The sequence below is a fragment of the Lactuca serriola genome, chromosome 2 (genome assembly GCF_051521515.1).
Source record: "Lactuca serriola cultivar US96UC23 chromosome 2, Lser_US96UC23_V15, whole genome shotgun sequence".
Classification (NCBI taxonomy): domain Eukaryota; kingdom Viridiplantae; phylum Streptophyta; class Magnoliopsida; order Asterales; family Asteraceae; genus Lactuca; species Lactuca serriola.
Window position 1 is genome coordinate 177,519,296 of NC_136409.1, and position 13,460 is coordinate 177,532,755.

Here is a 13,460-nt window from a genome sequence, read left to right on the forward strand (position 1 = left end):
CATTCTCAGGGCAGAACATCGCCCTCTCATGGAACATCCTCGTAATCACTGTCAGACTCTGTCCTTTGCTTGAAGGACAAGAACTCCTGGGCCAACCGTTCCCTCTCCACTAGGGGAATAAACTCATCTCGAAACATAGTAGTAAACCTCTCCCAAGACACTACAGTGAGCTCTGCAGGAGTGAAGCTGGTTGTCACAAACTTCCACCAGTCCTTCGCCCCCAAGCGAAGCTCGTTCAGCGCGAACTGTACCCTGAAATGTTCCGGACAGGAACAAGTGTAGAAACGCCCCTCGATGTTAGAGATCCATCTCATCACGGCAATCGGATCCTGAGTCCTGTCAAACTCCGGTGGCTTTGTGTTGCTGAACTCCCGGTACAGCAATGAGTTACGCCCATGTGGTCTAGCAGCAGCGACAGCTGCGGTGGCTGCAGCAGCAGCTGCTTCGGTAATCGCAGCATAACGCTCATGAAATGTATCAATCAAGGTGGTCTTGATAGACCCAAATATCTCATGAATCTTTGCTCGGATGGCTATGGCCACCTCCTCGTGAATCATCCTGCGAATCTCCTCATCGCTGGTATCAGAGCCTTAGTTTGAGGGATTCGCTGGTACCAGTGGTATGGCCACCTCCTCGTAAATCCTCAGTTTGAGTCCAGATATACCCGAAGGTGTATCCGAATCCCTCAAACCAAGGCTCTGATACCAACTTGTAACAACATAATTTTCAACCAAAATTCTTTTTATTTTTAAAATACACAAAATTCATCCATTGTTTCTTTCAAGAAATCATAAGTGTTTCAATGTTAACAAAAGATCACAATCATAAGTCAAAACCCAAATCCTCGATGTCATCACGAACAGATGTGTACAATCACGCCGGTGCCTTCCCGCGATCCTCTGTGTACAACCACTTCCCATGCCGCTTCCAAAAGCCAACCGAAGAACTATCGCTGAAATTACCGACTCCTAACGATGCTGGACAACCAACCCACTGAATCCTAACTGTAGAACTTCTACATAATGCCCTTGAACCGATCTTGACCACAACCCAAGATAACACTAAACACTCCCAACCCGCCAAAAATGGAAATAGTCTTTTACTAACAACTAACAATTCGCGGCATGAAAATGGCATATGACATAACTTTGTAGGTATAAGCCAAACATAAGCAGAGAAAAGAATCCCAGGGGATATGCTTACCCGACCGATGCAAAACAACAAAATACAGATAGAACCAAAAAGGAGAAAAAGATACATACCCGCAACATTGCCTACTGGAGTCCTGATCTCCTTTGACTGACACTGCAAGGCCTGAATCCTTTATGTTGGGGCTCCTGCCCTACCCTCTCATCCATTGGTGATCCTCAAAGTAGTCGGAGCAGGCGCACTCACTACTCCTCCCCGCAACATCGGAAAGTCGACCTTATTGTGGCCCACCTGATTGCAGATAAAATATAACAGGCTTGCCCCTGAGGACAATCCCTGCTGACGTGACCAACCCTACCACACTTGTAGCAGCCCGAACCCTTGGAACGACAAACTCCATTGTGCAGTTTCCCACAACTCTGATGGACCCTCCGGTCCTAACTCTGTGGACCTTCCGGTCCTAACTCTATAAACTCTGAATAATGCATAGCACAAATCACATAGAAATAATGCAGTATATCACAGTACACAAATAGCATATAAGATACTCTGTCACACAACTCTGATTACCACTCTAGGTATGTATAGTGAGAAGACTCGCCTCGCAGCTAGTAGGAAATGGTCACACACTCGAGAATCCCGAACTAGCCTCTGCCTAACACATTAGACAACCATTTCAATCAATATCCCTCTTTTCCTCATTTACAACTAAAGTCCTCTTTTCTCTTTCTATTCTTTTGGATGGGTAAAATACCATTTTAACCCTCCATGGTCTTAATGGTCCTAATTGCCCTACTCTCAAGTCAACAGAAGCCAAGATGAGACAGCAACCAAGGTTGACTCGACTCGCCGAGTGCACTCAGGTGACTCGCCGAGTCCACTTGCATCCTCTGAACTCTTCTTAGGGTTTCACACCGCTCGTCGAGTTGACCCCCCCAACTCGACGGGTTATCATTGGGTCACAAATCGCTGAGCAACTCGATCCGACTCGTCGAGTCATCTCATAGACTCAGCGAGTTGACTCGTCTTGGTGTCTCATATGGACGTCTAAGGTCAGATATGCGACTCCAACCTCTAGATCTAACCTCATAATACCCAAAAGTTATGTAAAGGTTCGATCTTGAAGAACATGCATGGCACATATGCTTCATAACGCCATTACAAACCCCAAGGAAGGTCAAATGCATGGGGACTTGTCTCTAACTCAATAAAGTTCGAAACTTTGGACCCTCAAGGTCCTTTCTAGTCCAGATCTGAGGTTCTAACCTTAAACCATACCCATGTAGCTCTAGAGCACAATATGTTAGGAGAAAACCCTAAAAGCTTTCCAAAATGGGATCTAACGAACAAGAGGCCAAGGTGAGAGCTTTTTACCTCAAAATAGCAGCTAATGACAGAAGGATGCAAGATCCACAGCCTCCTCTTGATTAGATCTACCAAACTCTTCCAATCTTTCCTCCAAGAAGCTCAAGAATGCTCAAAATGGTCTCTCTCTCTCTCTCTCTCTCTCTCTCTATATATATATATATATATATATATATATATATATATATATATATATATACCACGAAAAGGGCAGGTTAGGGTTTCTTTCTGTGAAGTGTGGCCGCCGAAGGAGGCTATAAGTGCCTTTAAATAGGCTCCAAACTCGGGAATTTTGGGTTTCTCATCCCAGCACCTACTCAGCGAGTCTACCCTCGGACTCGTCGAGTAGATCATTAAACTCACGTGTCAAACCTGCTTCTACTCAGCGAGTCATAACGCCAACTCGTCGAGTAGATCAATGATCCTCAAAAATAAATAATGAAAATAGTACCTAGTAATCTGGATGTTACACGTAGTAGCTAACTCAGATTGCTAAGAGTCGCACAAAGCAAAAAGCAAGCAGCATTCAGACAATGGAAAAACTGACCAACATACTCTAATCAAGCCGTTCTATCCTCTAATCAGGAATTTATAGTAGCATGAAATTCTAAAGCTCATACAATTAGACATAAAAAGGTATCTCTCCTATCACATAATACTGAGGAAATCTTTAGCCCTAATCTAGCATGCAATTCTTATAATCATAACATATATCGTAATAAACATGTATTAGTATTATGGGAACCACTTACTTGAGCTCAGCCGATTGCACGCATCACACCCCTTTCTTGATTAATAATTCATTTATAATTAAATGTTATTTTATAAAAAAATTCACCAACCCTCAGTTTGAGTTCAGGCACACCTGAGAGTATGCCTGAATCCCTCAAACCAAGGCTCTAATACCAACTTGTAACATACCAAAAATCAAGGATAAAAATTTCATTTTTATTATAATCAAAACATAGATGTAACTTGATCCAAAAATTTAAAACCATTTCTAGTTAACATAATTATTAGAGTTGAATCCCAAAATCACATATTGCAGAAAACACAGGTGTATGCGCTGCGATCAAGCTGGTCCCTTCACTTCCGAATTGGAAGTACCTAAAACCAAAACCATAAACTGTAAGCACGAAGCTTAGTAAGTTCTCCAAATACCACATATAATGCAAACATATTGTCAAACATATCTGGTTGCCCGACCTACCCTGTCGACCATATCTGGGTGCTCGACCTACCCTAGTCAGGCATATCTGGGGTACCCGACCCACCCTTGTCAGGCATATTTGGGTGCCTAACCTACCCTTCGGTCTTATACCAACTTATTACGGGGTCTATCCCACCCCTATCATTACCATATAAAATCATGCATATCTCACATAATCATCAAATAATACATACCACATTAATAATTATCACAAAGACAATCATTAAGCTATATCAATACTAGTGGGCCGGCCTTGGTGCCTTCGACCGACGGATTCTATGAAGGGAGACTCACCTCCAATGCAGAAGTTCACTAAAGAAAATCCTTAGCTACTACCCTGACGACTTCTCAAGCTATCAATACCAAAATATCACCCAATTAGCAATTGAGTTCTAAACCATGATTCATAATCCAAACTTGGGGTAAATTGACCATTTTACCCCGGTCTAACAAGACTCACAACCTAATCCCAAACCCTAAAACCAATCAAGCCCAAAACCGCAAGATCCACAAAAGCCCACTAATGGCCTAATTTTCCAAATTGGGCCAAACCCCATATGGGCCTTACCCAAAAGCCCAACGATTCCTGGTCCAATAATAATTCTCTGATGACTCAAAGGTCCAAGCCCATTAGGCTCACTAAAGTCCAAAACCATTGGGCCAACCAAGGCCCAATACAAAGTCTTGGCCCAACCATACATGTCCAAAAGTCCCAAAACTCTCAAATTCTTCTGACCAAAAACCCAACCCAAAACCAAACCCCAAACATGAAACAAGTCCAAAGGTCTACAGAACCACAAACATGGGTCGTACGATCAGCCTACGCTGGGCATACTCGAGGAACCTGGATCGCGACTAAAGAGAAGGTACGTTGGGCGTACCTTTAGTTACACGGGGCGTAACCGCAGATCCTCCAAACTCAATTTATGACTTAACTGATTAAGCATTTTGCGTTTAAACTTCAAGGAACCTTCAACTAAAGCTCTCAATGCATAAAGTCGACACCTTTATGCATTTGCATGACCCAAAGGGACCCAATAACCATTTTAATCCATTAAAACCCAATCATGAGCATGCATGGACCTTATCTAAGCATCAAGAAAGCACTTTTATAAACTTACAACCTCATATATGATAAGAGTAGCAACTCAAATCTTCTGGAGTTGTCTCCAACCACTATATCTTGCACATGAGGTCAAAATGGAACCAAAACCCACATAATCTTAGATTTCAACTTCTAATGATCAAGCTAAGAACTTTTTACCTTCAATGACCTGAAAATGCAGCAAATAGTCCATATCCAGAAGCCTTTCCTTGAACCACCACCTTGTACCAAGCCACCACTTCTTGAAATACACTAGAACCCACCAAAAATGCACTTACAAGGCTCACCACACTCTTGGATGAAGCTATAGATCGATATTTAGGGTTTAATACAATGGAGGATGAAAGGGAGGCTCACACCTGAAACTTAAGGTGCTTAAATAGTGAGTCAGCCCTAAAAATTAGGGTTTTGGAACTTAGCACACTACGTTGGGCGTTGTTTTTGTACACTGGGCGTACAAATCTAAGTCTCGTGTTTCACTTATTCATCATTACGTTAGGCGTACCCCCAACTTACGTTGGGCATACCTAGCCAAACACACGCATGCATCCTTGCATGCAGGGGACTTCCTTGCCAATTATTTCCATTAGGGACCAAAACTGCCAATAACTTCAAAATACCATAACTCCTTCAACCTAGGTACATTTCCAACGGACCTTATTGTTGGATTAGGTGTCGAAGCCCATAACTATAATTGGTATGTACTTGAACTGATTATAGCATGGTCCTTTTTGGTTGCCTTCACTAAAGCAATTTGATATGATGGACTTTTGAGAAGAGGTTATTTGTAGTTTATTAATATATTATAAGTATAATATATCAATTGAGAAGTCATATTATTTAATTAGTATTGATCAAAAATTAATTTAGTGATCAAAAGAGACTGATTAAATATATAGGGACTGATTATGTAAATCAATAATACTTATAGTTAGGCTAATGATCCATGGTTGGTTAGGGTGAGCTAAACATATGTGATAGTCCATAAAGGTTTAACCCATGTAACCCATGAGATATGAAGAGACATGTGAATTAGGGTTTGCATGGATGTAAACCTAGACTTTCCCACACTATAAAAGAATCCCCATAGTCACCAAAATCGCCCCCCCCCCCCCCCAAGCATTTCCAAGAAGAACATATCCGATTTTGAGCTTCCTAGCCACTTTTCATAAGCCTCCTTTTGCACTTGGTGTTTGCGACACATTAGAGGCATCACGTTTGAGGTGCTAAAGCTTTTAAAGGCCGTGAACTCTAAGCTACAGTAAGACGTATTCATCCACTTTGGTTTTATGTTGTATATCTCAACGTTTTGTATGCTAGTTTAGGGTTTATGCTTTGGAAACAATATTGCATGTATAATAGAGAAAACTTAGATCCAAAGCATCCAGGGTTGCATGTGCACCATAGGGATGTTATAGTGCTCAAAACCCAACACTTATATCCACGAAAAGGTGGTGAGAAGCCCTACGATCCTAACAACACACCCAAGCCTCAAAACCCCCGAACAAAACCCTAAACCCATAAAAGCCCGAGATTTTAAATTACGATTATACCCTTGGATTCTGAAGACACAATTGAATACTTGGATCACTTATACCATGACAACTACACCAGAAATAAGCTAAACCTTCCTTCCCCGAAGCCCTAAGCCTCATGACAACTAATGACTGGGTGGCAGCCCCATGCAACGAAGCAAATCTGAAACCAAGTGTTACACATCTCCCCCACTTAAATTAGATTTTGACCTTGAAATCGCCCCTTACTAACACCTACATCAAAACAAACAATCTGAGGAACATAATGGAAGATTCAGTGCATAAGACAACCTTCCCGAGATAACTGAAATTCCACCCCAAAGAAAACAAGCCTTAAGATCCCGCAAAACCACTTCTGCCTATCCGAAATCTGAAATCTATAGTGGTCTGTGTTGGATTAGGTGTCTAAGTTCATAACTATTTCTGGAATGTACTTGACCCGATTAGCATGGTCCATTTGGGTTGCATGGCATTGCAACACTTGGATAGACTAAATGAGAGAAAGGACACTTAAGGATTATCAATATATTATAAGTTCTAATATATTAATAATATTATTGAATTAGTATTGATCAAAGAATTAATTTGGAATTAATTAAGTGATCAAAAGAGACTAATTAAATATATGTGGTTGATTGTGTAAATCATTTATTCTTGTATAGTGGGCTAATGATCCATGGTTTGTATGGATTAGGCTAAAACCCATAAGGTGCTCCATGGATAGTCCATGGAGGTTACAAACCCATGGATCATGGAATATGGAAAGCCATGACAATTAGGGTTTACATGGTGTAACCCTACTTGTGCCACAACTATATAAAGACCCCTAGAATAGCAAAATTATCACTACTTGTACAAGCAAAAGAGGGCTAGCCGATTTTGAGGTGTTAGTGAACTTCTCTCAAGGTTATTCCAAGTGTTGTTGTGTTGTGTGAGACATTTGAGGCATCACACTTGAGGTGCTAGGCTCACAAGGTTATCAAGGAATCCAAACAACAAAAGGTATGTTCTTCTTCTAGAATTTATGTTTAAAAGTTCCTCATGCTATGCTAGATAGGTTCAGAACCTTGGAAATCAAAATTGCATGTATCGTAGTAAAACATAGATCCAAGGTTTCTAGGGTTGCATGTACACCTTAGGAGTGTTAAAATGCTCAAAATCCTTCAGTCTGTCTCCCCGACAGACCGCCCACGCTGAAATATTATCATGCCAAAACCTCATCGAACAACTGACCAACCATAGTACTTCCAACCCTAATTATCCTGATGCAACCTACGGAAACAAAGTCACTAACCATAACCATGTTTCATAGTTGCGAAAGTGCGTATTGGATGATGAGGCAGTGTCTCCTTGGACGATATTCAGGTCGATGAGCGCCTGGACTATGTAGAGAGGCCAATAGCTATTTTGGAAAGAAAGATGAAGGTCTTGCGCAACAAGGAGATACTTTTGGTAAAGGTACGGTGGCGGTATCGAAGAGGCTCTGAGTGGAACTGGGAGTCGGAGGCTGAGATGCAGGAGCATTATCCTGAGTTATTCGTTATGGCAGACTTCAAGGACAAAGTCTAGATCAAGTGGGGGAGAATTGTAACATCCCAATGTGAGGTACTTCTAAATTAACCCCTTTAATTCTTTTATATTGCATTTGGTCCTAACTTTCAAGAAATGTATGCAAAAAGGGCCTTAATGGCATTGTTGTAATTTGAGGCCTTTGTAATACGCCATGCGTATGTCCCTAGTACATTGGGCGTACTTGCTAAATGAGGAAAACCTAATTTTTAGGGTTTTGGCTGGTATTTAAGCATCCTTATGGCCTCATTTCCCTTCACCTTATTAGCCTCCACCCTCTCATTCGTGGTTGTAACCCTAGTTCACCTTGAGAGGTCATTTCTAGCCTAAACATATGTGTTTGTAAAGGAAGGAAGCCAAGCTCATCTTGGATGAGTGAATCACTTTGGATCTGGGAATTATTCTTCATTTGCATCCCTTCAAAGGTATAAAGCTTGCAACTTTATCATTCAATCATGTAGATCTAGAAATGGGTGTTTTAGTGATGCCTTTTGATCCCAAATGTCTTATCTCAGCATGACATGTTCTTGACGATTTGAGTTGTCCTTTCAGACCCTGGGAGGGGTCCTAAGTCATAAAAATGAAGTCTCAATGGTTAGTTTTGCTCCATGCATCTTGTAGAAAGTCTTAATGGATTAAGAGCTTGATTTAAGCACTTAATAGTCATGTAAAGTCATAAAGTTGGAAACTTTATGACTCTAGAGTGTATTTTAACCTTGGATCTGAAATATGGACGTAAGTGCTTAAGCCATTTCAACCAAATAATTATTAATGAGTTGGGTTACTTGGATCTTAGGTATTGTAACTTATACAATAAATATATGTTTGGTATTATTTTTATATATTAATATATACCGGGTTCGGGGATCAGGGGTATTCTCATCCCCACTTTTTTTATTCGGAGATTCTCCATCCTTATTCCCATCACTGATCAATTTAGGAATTTGCCGCTCAAAACATGTGTGGGTTTCAGATTTTCCATCGAGTTTTTTTTTTCATCCCTAAAAGCAAAACTTAGGAAGTCATAAAAGATAAAACACATATTTGCAATTTATTTATATAATATATCATATTAATGAATTAGGCTTTGCCACCACGTAAACAATCCAAAAAGAAATTCATTTTCATACCGCATAAAATAATAAATACCTTACCAAAAATTGCCAATTTTTCAAAACTAAATTTTAATCATTTCCTCAATAGATAGCTTGCAACCAACTTTTGGTACATATAGATAATGTTTCAATTTTTATTTGCAATCAAGACTATTTGGTATGGTAGCACGTCGTTAAAGGCATTGGGAAGAAAGAGGATGATGTTCCTTTATAAAAACGTCGTTGAAAGGCAAAGAAATAAAGAAAAATAGAGGAAGGAAGAGAAGAACGGTCATTGCTCTCCATCAACGTCACTTACCTTAAGGGAGGGGGGGGGGGGGGATATTTCAGCTGTTGCCACGACATTTTGGCTAGTCCACGTCGATAACAATGTTGTGTTATGTACCTGCACCCACTACTCTAAGACACATATCGTGATCCATCTGCCAAAATGAATTCACTTACAAAAGTTCTACAATTCAATATACAAGTATGTTGTTTGTTTATAAAAAAAACATCTTCAAACCACTTAGGTGCTGTTTGTTTTTCTATAAAAACTTCTTCAAATCACTTATTGCTGCGCGGTGCAGCACACGCGCAACATTTTCCTTCTCGTAGCAGTTTGTTTTTTGGAAGACTTCAGACTACAAAACCTCTGCACGTGTGCTGCGTGGCGCAACACTTGACTTGTCTCTTCTAACCTCTTCAGCTTTCATTTTTTCTAAGTGTTTTATTAAGAATTTTTGTATAACTTTTTTTTTTTTTTTTTTTTTTTAAACTTTGATTTTCTTAAATTTTTATTTACGGATGTGATACAATTTATTTTTATAATTTCCACGATTTTTTTAACTTGATTTTTAATTTTTTTTTACCGTTTTATTAATAATATTTTCAATTTCAGTTGCATCTTTTTTAACTTGTGTAATTTTTTACGAACTTTGTAGACAACGTTTGCAATACTTTCTTAATTTTTTTTATTATTTTCTTTTTTAATGTTTTTTAAAATTAGTTTTTTTTTCTAGAATAAAACTATTAGCGTATTTTACATTTTTTTAAGTTTTATATTTTTTTTACATGCTCTTTTTATTATTATTTCAATGTTTTAAGACTAGAATTATTAAATTTCTGTGTTGATAACTATTTGTAGTTTATTTAATTTTCAGTTTACTGCAGCAGTCTGCAGATGTTAAAAAACAAACATGTTTCTTATTATAAGCTGCAGTCGTTTGTTCTACCTCTTATGCTACAGAGGATTGCAGAGGTGGTCCGCAGACTTCATGAATTTTCGCTTCGAAAAAACAAACAACACCTTACTGTTGTGCGGTGCAGCACACACGCATCATTTTCCCTCTCGCAGCAGTTTGTTTTTTGGAAGACTTCAGACTACAAAACCTCTACGTGTGTGCTGCGTGGCGCAACACTTGACTTGTCTCTTCTAACCTCTTCAACTTTCATTTTTTCCAAGTGTTTTATTAGAATTTTGGTATAACTTTTTTTTTTTTTTTTTTTTTTTTTTTTTTTTTTTTTTGTAAAATTTGATTTTCTTAAATTTTTATTTATGGATTTGATACAATTTCTTTTTATAGTTTCCACAAATTTTTTTAACTTGATATTTTTTTTTTAATTTTACCGTTTCTATTAATAATATTTTCAGTTTCAATTGCATCTTTTTTAACGTGTATTAATTTTTTTACGAACTTTGTAGACATCGTTTGCAATATTTTCTTAATTTTTTTTATTATTTTCTTTTTTTTATGTTTTTTAAAATTAGTTTTTCTTTCTAGAATAAAACTAATAGCTTCTTTTATATTTTTTAAGTTTTATATTTTTGTTTTTTACATGTTCTTTTTAGTATTCTTTCAATGTTTTAAGACTACAATTATTAAATTTTGGTGTTGTGAATTATTTTCAGTTTATAAAGTTAGTTTATTTAAATTTGAGTTTATTGCAGCAGTCTGCAGATGTTAAAAAACAAACATACTTCTTATTATAGGCTGCAGCCGTTTGTTCCACCTCTTCTGCTGCAGAGGTGGTTCGCAGACTTCATTAATTTTCGTTTCGAAAAAACAAACAGCACCTTAATCTTTACCATAAATAAACATATTCGTTAATCAATTAATCTTTACTATAAATAAACATATTCGTCAATTCAAAAGTTCTAGTTCATTATAATTATCCCATATGATTTAAGGACGAAAGCAAATAGCGTTGGAACAAAAATAATAGGTTTACTATATGCATAATGCATATATGATATGGTATAATGAAAATTAAACTCAACCGTGACAAATGTCCTAATAAAAATACATTTTTTATACGAAAAAACTGCGGAAAATCAATTTACAGGGACATTTACGTCGGATTCTCGCCGTCTTTCATCTCTTTCCGCCTTGAACCTCCTCAAAACCCCGTCCATTGCAATATCAAAAGCGTCCTTCATGCCGCCATTGTTACTCTCATCATCGCTGTACACGATCTTGGGAATAATTTCTATAACTCTTTCTCTCATCTTCTTCACTACTTCTTTACTGTAATTCTCCAACACCCCCTTTATCGATTTCCTTCCCGCTGAAACATCATCGTGATCTATGAAAACCGAGTAGCTTTCCGGTTCCTCCGGCAAGTACCATTCGTACTGGTCGTACATCGTCCGGTTCCAGAACAAAACCGGCACCGCTCCGGCAATCATGCAATCAAACACCGATCGTCTCGTGAAACTATCTCCTCTCGGCTGCAAACAGAATTCCGATCCAAGTAACGACTCCATTATCGCCGAGCTTCCGTTAGCACAGGGCGTCACTGCACAATCCACCACCCGACAAGTACCAGAAACAGACTCGTTCCGGCAGGTCTGTAACAGTAGTCCTCTAATATCATCGCCGACGTCTTCACGCGCCGCCCCGACGAAAGTGAAAAGGCTTGTTCTGTTGTACGTTCGTATGAAGTTTTGCCATGTTCGGATATCGGAGATTGAACGGGGGTGGAATCCGGTGGGGTAAGGTATCCCGACGTCGTGGTAGTCCCCCGGCGCTCTTTCGATGGTGAAACGTGTCACAGTTTGCATCTCCGGCATGTTTAAGAAGGTGGACCCCCATCGTTTTTCCGGGTCAGTTAACCGGCGGAAATCCCATGTGATCCTACCCAGAACTATAACATGATCAGAGCCGTTGGATCTTCGCCAGTACCGTTGCATCTGGACCCACTTTATTAACTCCACGGCATGGAAATCACGTTCGTCGTTAGAACTGTCGGTGAAGAGATATTTTCCGACGGCTAGTCCAGCGTAAAACGGTATATAGAAAACCGTAGCAGATTCCGGCTCCATGGTTCTACATTTATGCTTCAGGATCCGGTTATGAAAAATAATCTCCGATGAAAACTGATTCGTCCGATGCCACGCCTGAAGTAAGTTCTCCGGTATTATCCCGGCGAGCTCGGTAGCAGTTGTTCCATAACCGCCATTGGTGGCGACGCCGCACTGCCAATGCCAGGGGTCTAAATCTTCGCAAGTACCCACTAAATCGGAGTTGAACATGGTTGGGAGTTTGTAGACGTAAACTTTACCTTCTTTGCATCTGTCATCAGCCGGAGAAGGGAGAGATACAGGCGCCGGCGGTGGTGGGAAGGGAGAACAGAAGATGAGGAGTTGTACGAGGGAAAGTGAGAAAATGAAAAGGGAAATTCGTGGGTTTGAAGTGATTTGAGAGTGGATTGAGTGAAAAATACTGGTTATGAATTGGAGGGTTCTGGATTTCTTGAAGGTTAACATGGTGAAATGGGAGAGGATTTAGAAGAGGAGGAAGTAGGGTTTAATGGTTTATGGTAATAGCTTTTGAAGGACCTTCAAGTAAAATTTACATACCGACATTTATTTTTACTTATTTTATTGCAGATGTTATCATTAGTTTTCTCAATTTTTAGAGTAGGGATGCCATATTTCATCTTTTTTACTTTATGATGATTTGTTACGGTGGATTGGATTAACAAAAACTATTTAAATTATTGTTAAATGATTTGATGGAAAATGAGATTATGATTTATATGATATCGATGTCACGTCGTAATAGTTAACGAGTGGAATTCTAAAAATAAAGTAGAATGTTATTAATTATTTTTTATTTATTATATAATTAGGGATATGTAAGTCCCCAAAATTGTTTGTGTATCAATCAGATCCAATTGATGGTGCGGAATCTCAATCAATTGGATGATGTCAGATCAATATATAAGAGAAAAGATCCAATTGATGGTGCGGAATCCCAATCAATTGGATGATGTCAGATCAATATATAAGAGAAAGAAAGAAGAAGATTATGAATCTAATGATGTATTCAATATGAATGATGCTCCTTACAATAGACTCTCTTTCACACACACTTCTTCTCTCTAACTTTCTCTCTCTTCTCTAGCTTTCTCTCTTCTAACCGTACACT

General features: G+C 39.0%; 1 pseudogene; it reads right to left on the reverse strand.

Moving 5' to 3' along the window:
• Positions 1-11,171: 11,171 nt before the first annotated feature.
• Positions 11,172-12,873, reverse strand: LOC145087508 (xyloglucan galactosyltransferase XLT2 pseudogene; annotated as a pseudogene).
• Between the last annotated feature and the right edge of the window lie 587 nt (positions 12,874-13,460).